Genomic DNA, 9,729 nt, shown 5'->3' on the forward strand with positions numbered 1-9,729 from the left:
TAACTAAAAAGGCTATTACGTCATTTTATTTGTTTTTCTTTTCCTTTTCCCTTTTTTTTAAAGGATTCATTTATTTATTGAAACAAAAGAAAAAGGTTTATTTATTTTTTTGAAGGAAGAAAATGAACTTTTCATTGATAAATTGTAAACAGTTCACACATCAGATTCAAAGAAAAGACAATACAAGTGGTGATGAAATTGCATGTAATTTCAAGAGAAAATGAATGTTTTACAGCAAATGGTTTTTGAAATTAAACATTTTGATTTTGATTTTGACTTTGACTTTGATTTGTGAGCCTTCGGATTCTAATTTTCCTTTAAAAAGAAGAAACTCGTCCGTGATTTGGAATTCTTCTAACTCTGATTCTTCATTAAGAAGAAGAAAATCGTCCATAAAATTATAGTTATAATCATAAAAGGATTCGCATCACTGGTTTACTGTGCAACTGGCATGTTACTTGGTTATCAGCTCAAACAAGAAATAAAAAAAATTGTCCGACCCTCAAAAACAAATATTCCCCAAGTCTCCAGAAATATCACATCTTGACGAGAGATTTCTACCATGCCTATTTTCCTAAAAAAGTCTCTCCAAATTTCTGAAAACTATAAATCAATGACTTTTAATTCTCGTTCGAATAACAGGGATGTCGAAATGACTCTTAAGAAATTCTAATCCAATAACATGGAACAAAAAATGTAATGACTTAAAAAAAAGTCTCTAACAAGAGACATAATGAGACTCACCAAAAATTAATATGGACTAACAATGGATTTGATAACTCTCTAATATCATTTAACTAACCCCTTGTAAGTCTGGGAAACTTTCTGAAATGCTTCTTATTTGAATAAATCTCAAGTATCTTGAATAAAATATCATTATCATTGATAACCTTCGTCACTGTTATCGTTTACGCAAAAGTTAGTTTTCTCCGGTGACTCACTTTAAATCTTGTCATATAATATTCAAATTCTTCCTAACGAAATCCAATGTACACGTAGATAAGCGTGAAGGTGTAAATTGGGATATGTCAGCATGATCGCATCACGTTAAAATTTGAGCCCAACCCAACCCAGTATGTTAGTCAGCCCAGCAAGACACAACAATTAGCTTTATGTCTTGTACAAGGCCTGACTAATCGGCACAATAGTATAAGATAACACGTGGCATTGATAAGCACATGGCACAACAAGGCGCAACATGCTAAGAAAACACGTCATGACATGTATAAAACCCTACACAATATGTTATAATATATCTTTCTTTTTTTTGTATTTCACAAAAGAGTATATTCTGACCAATTTTTGACATTTTTATCGTCGTTATGTTTAATGGCACATATCATATCTAAATATCAGCAAAAAATTTACTTTAAGAAAATACAGAATAAATGTGTCAGGCACAACTCACCATGGATGTACACGATCATTTTCCTGGCACAACATAACATAGCATGTCTTCGAGCACGGCAAAACACGATACATCTTAGTCCCTGATACGACACATCACTACACGTATCACAGCGGGGTCAACTGTTATTGGACTGTGCCGGACCGTTTTACACCTCTAGATCACCGATTTAGTCGAGCTTTTAAATACAAAAATAAAACTTTGATGATAGTTTAAGTAGAATTTTTTTGAATATCCGCGTCAAGTTATTTAAATGATAAACGATAATAAGTAGATTTTTAAATTAGAGTATGCATGAAATTGAGCATATGATTCTGCTTCTAAAACCTTGAAATGACTTCCATAGAGCTTATAGTATATTGGGTAGACTCATCCACTATCAGTATCATTTACTTAAAATTTTTTGGTTTCCTCCATCGTTCTCGCTCTAAATCTCTTATTTGCATTGAAACCTTCCACTCTTTGATAGCAAGGATAACTTGCATAAACAGATGATCAATTTAGTTAAGCTTTTGAGATTGGATGCTAATTTTTTTTGTTAGTTACCGTCTACAGTATAACCATGCTTAGATTCCAATCAGTTCATTTTATATATATAAACCTTATAATATATTTGGTCTCATACATTAGTCATTTTTATTTTACGACATAACTTAAGAGATAGCGAGAATCATATGCCCAATTTCATGTGTACTCCATTTCATTATTATTATGGTATCAATATCATTTAGCATGAAATTAAAAAACACGCCAGTTATATGTAGTTTGGTTTGAACATTGTTAAGGGCAAAGGTTGTATAACCTACTTAATTATCTAAAGTCAACGACTGTGTGAAAACATTTAGTTACTAATTAGATGAGGACACATGCATGGATTTTGATGACACTTTAAGTAGATTTTTATGTATTTAAGCCGTTATATGCCACCCTTTTGTAGGTAGAAGAGAAATGGTCATCTTGCTATTGGTTGATATAGGATATCCCCGATGAGGTTGATGGACGTGACCCAACAGTGAAAATAATTAAGTGTTGGAGTATATTGATTTTAGAAGTTGCTGCAAACTGTCTGAAAGCAAATGAAAATACAAAAACCAATTGTTCTCAACATCAGGTTGTCTTGATTTTAGGTCAATGTGTTTCACATAAGCTACGGCATAGCTTAGTGAGTTGAGCGGGCATGCCGGTGTGAAATCTTTTAATGTTTTAAAATTTCAATTCTTGATTGGAACCTGGATAATTTTTGTTTTTAGTTTTCATCGTTAACTTTGTGGAACTTATGTTTGCATATGTTCTTCTTTATCTCAATAGATGAATGAATTTTTTTTTCTTTTTTTTGTGGGGATGTCCACCGTTGCCTTACATTGGTGCGCATTCAGAGTAAAAGCGTGTGAAAGGAAAGTTTATGAGCAACTAGGTTTTCTTCTGGCGGATTGAAATTGAAATTCGCATGACTTGCGCATTCAATGTAAAAGCGTGTGAAAGGCAAGTTTATGAGCAATTGGGTTTTCTTATTGCGGGTTTATATTCAAGGTCGCATGACCTATTTGAGCTGATACGTGTGGCTTTGATATGTGAAATATTTTTTAGACATGCCATGAAAAATGTTAAAGGAGTTCCCTGCTTGTAATACTCTAAGAAACTATTTTGGAGTTTCCCTCCGTGAGATACATTTATTTATACATGCACTCTCAAACGTGTATATAATTCTACATGGGAAATATCTTCTTTTTTTTGAAGTGAAGCCAAAACAAAAGCATTTTTCGAACATATTATTTTTTTAACCACAGACCATTAGATTCAGATTATTTTCTTAGAAATTATTGATCTTCGAATCAAATCTTACATTACAAAATGTAACACAACGCTACCATCATAAAATTCCTTAAATTTGATGATATTGAAATACATTCCACGAGCATCCAATATGACTCAGATACATAACGTTTATTTAAATGATATGAAATTGACTCCCATCATCTGCTTAAAATTTGTTAAGTTTACTCCAGCGTCTCATTTTAAATTCTTAATTTGACCTTCAACTCTTTGATAGTATGGAAGAACATATACAAAAAGATGACAATTTAGTTAAGCTGTTACGATTGGATGCAAAGACTTTGTTGTTACCGTTTACAAGATAATCATACATAGATGCCTACTGGTACATTTTGTATACCTTTCAGTGTATTTGTTCTCACATCATTCAATTATCTTTCAAGAGATAACTTAAAACTATAACCAAAATAATATGCTCAATTTCATGCATACCTCATTCATTTTATCATGGTATCCATACGAAACTAAAACTATTTTTCTTTTGTAAATTAATTGTTAGGAATTAATGTAGTTCATTTCGATTTGTTGTGAGAACCGCAATCACTATATTTGGCCATAATTTCCTTTTCAACTTGTAGTAAGCTTATTCGGCTTTTAATTTTCAAGAAAATCGAATAAGACACCGGAGGAGACGAAGGTATGTCATTTTGCTTTAACGGGTGTCTTTTGAGACTTCAACGATATAATGGAGACACTTGTATTTTAAACATATACCTATGTTATGTTATTTTAGATTATTTCTTTTTATTTTATTTGTCTTCCTGTTTTTCATCGATATAAATTATGTTTATTGAGTCGATCTGAATTGTTTTAGTTTTATATTAAAACAAAAGCAGTCAATCTTCTGACTTGATTATGTTCTGCTTGTATTGACCTCTTCTATAGATATCTTCTTCTCTCTGATTTTTACAAGAAAAATTCATTAATGCATTACTGTCATTTGGTCGTTCCGTTCCTATTGGAAAAAGAAACATTTAGTCTTTATGTGACAGTTGACAACAAGGAGTGTATCTTTATGCCCCTGTGATAGGAGGATGATAGGGGGACGGGTTTGGGCCCTTGTGGCCCGTTGGAGAAAATAGGAGATGGGTTTGGGCCTCACCGGAATTTGTCTCAGTCCCGACACACACACATCCCCTCGAGAGAAAGTCCACGAGATTAGATTGTCCCGATACTGGGCATCTAAACTGAGACTGTTTAACCAATTCCACCAACAGCCGTCTAGTACAGTGATGAGGCACCAGCTTTCGTCCATATCTCGGGCGGGAGATAGGGATATCGACTCCCACTATCTTATAATATAAGCTGAATTAAGTATAGGTATGAAGTCTATGTCATACGTTGAACCCCGATTGATAGCCTACGACATAAAAGTCATCAGTTCCTTTCTAGAATAGATGTAGACAAAAGACCTAAGTGACTTCACCTGGAACTTTTCTGAACAACTGTGTGCACCCCGGCAACTGATGCAGACCTCGTCTTTTTTGTTTTTTGTATACTACCAATTGCAGAGTGAAGATAACATGACAATAAAATTAACAACAGACAATCAACAACGGCGGACTCAAAGCCGGCATAGTCCCACCTACCTACAACTAATATGCGTATCCTTGAGAACCAACTAGTAATCGTTATGGTATTAGCGTCTCACCCATACCATCATCCAATGACATTAACAATAGTTATTGTCCCACCTCCCTACATGTCATGAATGATTGGTTATTGAACAAACTAAAACCTAATCCGTTAAAGAGAGTGATGGTTTATTTATATATTAGATCATACCAGAGAGTGATGGTTTATTTATATATTAGATCATACCAGACAGATCAAAAAGAATCAAGAAGATATTGGGGAAATCAAACATGTTTTGGGAAGTTTTTCCGAGAGAAAGATAGGAAAGAAAATAAATTAAAAGAGTTTAGAAAAAGTTGTTGGGAAGCCTAGTCACTGGCTGAGCTTACATATTCAAAATACCCATTTTCATACAGTTTATACAAGATTTACGTAATCAAATATAATGGAAACGAATTATATTCTTTTCGTATTTAAAAAAAAATTAAAAAATTTATCGCACCTGGATATGTTGTCTCAATGAATACTTTGCTTTAATTAATTTGCTTTCTACTGATAAAATTAAAAGTGTTAAAAACTTGATTAATCCATTAGTATGAAAATCCTCTCGGGCTATTCTGTTTTAATAACAGCGGGTGGTCATTTGAGATTTATATATATATATATTTGAATGATTTTTTATTTGAGTGACTCCCGGTAATTCTCTAAAAATATAGGGATTTCTAGTGATTCTCCAAGAATATATTAGAAATTCTTTGTGATTTGTAAAGACAAAAAATTGATATTCATAAAAAGTCTATGTGATTTGTAGAGACAAAAAATATATATAATATCTAATCAAAAATTCAAAACATCGACCTGTTACTTTATTATGCACATTATAATCTTAATAAAAGTATCGTGAAATACCTGGTAAAATACGTGTTCGTTGTCAAAATAAATATCGTTTTTGCCCTTTGTCTATGTTTTCATTCTCTTTGTTTCACTCATCCCACATTCATTTTATTTGCTATGCTATCTCGCCACTGATTTACTGCGCAAATGGCCCGTTACTTAGTCATCAGCTCAAACAAGAAAAAATAAAATAATTTTTTGTCCTTCTCTCAAATACAAATATTCCACAAGTTTTCAAGTCTCCAGAATTATCACCTCTTGAGGAGAGATTTTTACCATGCCTATATTCCTAAAAATGTCTCTCAAAATCTCCGAAAACTAGAAATCAATGACTTTTAATTCTCATTCGAACAATAGGGATGTTGGAGTGACTCTTATGAAATCCTAATCCAATAACATGGAATTTCATAGAATTTCAATGACTTAAAAAAGTCTCTAACAAGAAACATTAGGAGACTCACTAAAAATCTCTATGGACTAACAGTAGATTTGATAACTCTCTGAAAGTCATTTGAAATCTAATTTGACTAACCCCTTTTAAGTTTGGGAAACTTTCTGAAATGATTCTTATTGGTGTAAATTTCGAGCAATTCGAATAAAATATCAAATGTCATTGATAAACTTCTTCACTGTCATCAATTATGCAAATTTTAGTTTTTCAATTCTTTTAGATGACATCCAATGTACACGTAGATACGCGTAGAGGTGTAAATTGGGTTGTGCCAGCATGAGCACAGTCATCCCAACACGTTAAAATTTTATCCCAATCCAACCAGACATGTAAGTTAGCCCAGCATGGCACAACACATTAGCTTAATGCATTGTACAATGCCAGACTAATCGGCACAATGGTAAAAGATGAAACGTGGCACAAATAAGCACTTGGAACAACACTGCACAACACGCTCAGGTCACATATATCACCTTTTTTTTTTTTTGTATTTCACAAAAGAGTGTTTATTCTAACCAATTTTAGACATTTTATCTTCATTATGTTTAGTCATTTTAATAGCAACACATATAATATCTAAATATCCGTAAAATATTTACTTTAAGAGAATATAAAATAAACGTGTCAGGCACAACACAACACGGGACTACACGATCTTTCCTATTACATCACAACACAACACTCCCTCGAGCACGATACAACATGACACATCTTAATCTCTGATACGACACATCATGACGCGCATCACAACAGGCTCACCTCTTATTGGGATATCCCGGCCCGTTTTATACCTCCGATTAAACAATTTAGTCTAGATTTTAAATACAAAAATAAATATTTGACGAGACTTTAAGTAGATTTTTCTGAATATCCACATAAAGTTATTTAAACGATAAATTATACATAGATTTTTAAATCATAGTATGCATGAAATTGAGCATATAAATCTGATTTTAAAAATCATTATCATCTACTTACAATTTTTCAGTTTCTTCCATCGTCTCACTTTAAATCTTTTATTTGCATCGTAACCATCCACTCTTTAATAGTAAGGGATAACTTACGTAAACAAATGATCAATTTAGTTAAGCTTTTGAGATTGGATGCTAAATTTTTCTTTTAGTAACCATTTACAGTATAACCATGCTCAGATTTCAATCAATTCATTTTGTATATATAAATCTTGTAATATATTTGAATATATTTTTGTCTCACATATTAGTCATTTATACTTTACGACATAACTTAAGAGATAATGAGAATCATATGCTCAATTTCATGCATATCCATTTCATTATTAGCATGGTATCAATATCATTTAGTGTGAAATGAAAAAAAAAACGCCAGTTAAATGTGTGACCAAATTTAGTTACTAAATGGATGAGGACACATGCATGGACTTTGATGATACTTTAAGTAGATTTTTAGGTATTTTGGTCTACATCCTAAGCAGATGCATCCACGTTTATCTTGATTGTATTCTATGGTGGAGCAACCCATTTTATTTACAAGACCAATAACTGGAGTCAGCAAATTAAAGGGTACAAACTGACCAATATGCCATAATATAACGCTATTAAAGTACAAGTTCGACTTATTGGTATTGAAAAACGTGCATGTAATTCTACAAGGCCAAGATCTTCTTGTTTTTGAAGTGATGACAAAACAAAAGTATTGTTCGAACGGATTATTTTCTTGGAAACCATTAGATTCAGATTACTTTCTTAGAAACCATTAGATCTTCGAATCAAAATTTTACTTTACAAGATGTAACACACAATTACCATTATAGAATTCTTCAAATTTGATGATATTGAAATACATTCCACAAGTATCCAACCTGACTCCATACATAAATTTTGTTTAAATGATATCAAATTCACTCCCATTACCTGCTTAAAATTTGTTCAATTTATTAACTTCTAAGTTGTAACCTTCAACTCATTGATAGTATATATGGATAACATATACAAAAACATGAAATTTAGTTAAGCTGTTGCGATTGGATGCAAAAAACTTTGTTTTTATCATGTATAACATAACCATACAAAGATGGAAACTGGTACATTTTTTAGACCTTTTAGTGTATTTTGTCTCACACATCATCCAATTCTCTTTCAAGAGATAACTTCAGACGATAACCAGATTACTATGCTCAATTTCATGCATACTTCATTCTATTTATCATGGTATCCATGTGAAACTAAGACCACTTTTACTTTGTATATTAATTGTTAGCAATTGATATAGTTCATTTGGCCATAATTTCCTTTTCAACTTGTAGTAAACTTATTCGGCTTTTAGTGTTCAAGAAAATAAAATAAGACACCGGAAGAAACTAATGTATGTCTTTTTGCATTAACGGGGTGTCCTTTGTGTTAGAGCATAGCTCCTCAACTCACCAAGCGTTGGTATGTCAAATTTGGTTGTTATATTTTATTGTATCAAAACTTATTTGGAGTCGCTTGATTAAATACTATAGTCAATTTTTTTTAGGTTAGACAAGAAAGTCTAGGAATGTTGAGACATACAAGTATTACTCTGAAGACCTAAAGAATGTGAAGAAGTAGCGAACTACAATGACAACATCATCCTTCAACTTTGAACCGTTTCATTCCTGACGTATCTTTCAATTCGTGCATATTGAAAACATAACTTCGATGTTGTGTATGCTGTACATATTGTATAATACTCTAATGATGTGACATGATCAGAATAGATGATCATAGTATTAGGGAATTAAACTACGAAGTATAACTCTTATCTTTTGAACTTCGTAGATATGACATCGACATAATCTTGTATATATTGTTATGATTATGTGAATGAGTTATTGTGAATATTTCATCCTAGGAAACAATGTTTTACATTTTTTAAAGGAAGTACATTCATGAACTTGTTTCGTGAATCAAAAGGGAAATCATTAGGCTTATTGTTCGGTTATTCACTGTAAATCTTTGAATGACAATTATGTGTGAGATGGTAGAACCGATTTTTACTTATGTTATGTATCTTGGTATAACTAATCACAGCGCCTGACTTATTATTTGGTATGACTAGTTTTGTTAATTGGTGTAACCGATCCTAAGTAATCACCATGTATGGTATGATTGATCCTTGTAATTGGTATGTCTGATCGCAAGAGCTTGTTTAATCAATCCTTGTAATTGGCAGAACCTATCCTAGTGACTGGTGTGGCCGATCAAAAGTATATACCATATATATATGTAACCGATCCTACCTAAATATTTCTATAAGGTAGTACTGGTCCCGAACTGATTATCTTTAAAAGGTAATTGGTGTAACCAATCCTTGTAATTGGTGTAACCGATCCTGGTAATTGGTGTGACCGATCATAAAAGGGTGTGTGACCGATCCTTGTAATTGGTATTAACCCATTCTACCTGATTATTTTTATTGGGTAATATGAATTCCCACCTGATTACTTTTAGAAGGTATAAACGATTCCCTTAAACCTCAAGATGTAAACATACTTTGAACACCAGCAGTAAATCTTATCATTTATTGTTCAAAGATATTCCTTAGTACTCAAGTAGATCCCGTACCA

Source organism: Papaver somniferum, unplaced genomic scaffold, assembly GCF_003573695.1.
Source record: "Papaver somniferum cultivar HN1 unplaced genomic scaffold, ASM357369v1 unplaced-scaffold_6, whole genome shotgun sequence".
Classification (NCBI taxonomy): domain Eukaryota; kingdom Viridiplantae; phylum Streptophyta; class Magnoliopsida; order Ranunculales; family Papaveraceae; genus Papaver; species Papaver somniferum.